This window comes from Gekko japonicus, unplaced genomic scaffold (assembly GCF_001447785.1).
Source record: "Gekko japonicus isolate JY-2015 unplaced genomic scaffold, Gekko_japonicus_V1.1 scaffold874, whole genome shotgun sequence".
Classification (NCBI taxonomy): Eukaryota; Metazoa; Chordata; class Lepidosauria; order Squamata; family Gekkonidae; genus Gekko; species Gekko japonicus.
This window is the reverse complement of record NW_015177035.1, coordinates 47,434-49,923: the sequence shown is the minus strand read 5'-3', so window position 1 is coordinate 49,923 and position 2,490 is coordinate 47,434.

The following is a 2,490-nucleotide window of genomic DNA, read 5'->3' as shown; positions in this document are numbered from 1 at the left end:
TATTGTGCAGAGGAGGGGAGACTATGTGGTCAGAGCACAACACAGATTATTAGCCCAAATAAAAAGAATTTATTTAACGATTTACACAATTATGGAGTACACACACACTAAATGAACAAGGCACAACTGTAGGAGTAAGCACACACTATGAACGAACAGGACATAAATCAACAGGGGTTAAATGCAATCCTCTCCCTACACACAATACTCTCTACCTCTGGAGGTTGTGGGCTCAGGATAGGATCTCTCCTTGGACCGGCCTCTGGCTCTGCTTCAGCCTTTCTCTCTTGCCCAAGAGAGCAGGGTAACTTCCATTCATTCCCCAGTCCAGCCAACTGTGGAGTGGCTGAATTTCTGCTGCTCCCAGGGACGAAGACTGCCTTGAGACAGTCCCTGTTTTCCCGCACTTTTTGGCCTTGGGGCAGCTGGGAACTGTAGGCCAGCAGATGAGGAAGCCCCATTCAACCCAGTGAGTGATACCCCTGCAGGCCCCTCTCTGGAACTACAGCTCAATTAAACCTTATGGGGGAACATTTTAAACAAATAACCACAGCCATCTTACAAACACAGGTAACTGCCATTTCGTGACACCTACCAATAGCCACTGAGGGGAAAATTAGTCCCACACAGGAAAAGCATCTTCGTCAAGAGAGAAACCTGATTGCCAGTAATTCTGACAGGGCACAGTGGCTGAAGGGGGAGTGGGCAGGGAAGAGGAGCAGACCCAGCTCCTGGTTAATGGCACGCGAGTACTCTTGAGTGGCGGCTGATGGGCCAATGGCTGAGGGAGTGCATGGAATCTTGCCACCCCAAAACAGGATTATTATATAGGAGAGATAAGAATTCAGTAGCACCTTAAAGCCTAACAAAATTTGTGGCAGGGTATAAGCTTCTGTAAATCACTGCTCACTTCTTCAGATACAGCTAGAATGTGAGTCCAACTGTCCCATATACTGGAAAGTCTCCACTTTCCAATATATAGGACAAATATATAGCCCCCCCCCCGGACCACTTTCCAATATATAGGACTTATATTCTAGCTGTATCTGAAGAAGTGAGCAGTGACTCAAGAAAGCTCATACCCTGCCACAAAGTTTGTTAGTCTTTAAGTTGCTACTGCACAGGTCCATGGTATAGCTTGTCTTATAAGTCTGTAAATGAAAACTGTCACCACTATAATTAAGCCTCTCCTACATGGCAAAAGGTGCTGCGGTGGCTCAAGGGGTTAAGACGCTGAACTGCAGGCTGTGGAAGGTCGGTAGTTCAGCAGTTCGAGACCCCGGTTGCCGCATGACGGATTGAGCTTCCGTCTCTAGTTCCAGCTCCTGCCAACCTAGCAATTCGAAAGCAAGAAATTGCAAGTAGATAAATAGGTACCACTTCGGTGGGAAGGTAACAGCGTTCCGTGCGCCTTGGTGTTTAGTCATGCCGGCCACATGACCATGGAAATGTCTTCGGACAGCGCTGGCTCTTCGGCTTTGAAACGGAGATGAGCACCGCAACCCTAGAGTCGGATTCGACTGGCTTTCGAGCAAGGGAACCTTTACCTTTACTTACATGGCAAAAGTCAATATTAATAAACATAGCACAGAGATAGAATGCTTTAAGTTCCTCACCTCTGTCTCTATTCCTCACCTCTGTCTCTATGAGGAATTTCAGACAGCTTATGTATTCTGTTTCAGGAACTGTTCACTAACGGTTTGTTTCTGTCATTTCAGACAGAACCGTTTTAGTAACTGTTCCCTGTTTACTCTTGCAGGTATTTCAGCACACAGTTGTTTTGCTGTTACTTGCCATTCAGGAAGCATGCCTGAAGCATTGTTCACTCAACCTGCTTTCCACCAGTCTTCAATCCCTTCTACAGCTTCTGAAGCATTATGGGGTGCTGTATAAAATGCCCCGTAGCACTTCCTGTGATGGCAGTTCTTTTCATGCTCTTTTTCTCCCCACACGCAATTGTCCTCTTTTTTAAAAAATGTTCTATCGGGAGCACTATGGTGCTGAATCAGGACTACAAAGCAGCGCCATAGCGACCCCATTGAGATGCCTGGACTGCATTTAGATACACTGATGTTTGCTACTGCATCTCAGCATGGATTTTAAAAGGTAATTTTGGGCAGACGTATTTATCATGTCTGTTTAAACATTAAATCACTGAAAATAGCAATAAGCACAAACGTACCAGCACAGCATGAAAAAGGAGGAGCTTTACCAGTTTGATTCATTAAAAAGCATTAGAATAGCCTGCTACCTGGGTTTCAGAACTGTCCGGTCCCCCCTCCCCCACGCTTGAACTCTGTATCCAGTGAGCTCCTTTTTTCCAGGGAACAGCAGTAGCGAATGTCAATGTATCTAGATGGAGTCCAGGCATCTCAATGGGGTTGCTATGGTGCTGCTTTGTAGACATGATACAGCACCATGGTGCTCCCAATAGAATGTTAAAAAAAAATCCCCCCTGTCAGGGAGATCATGTGCATGGGGGGGAAATGG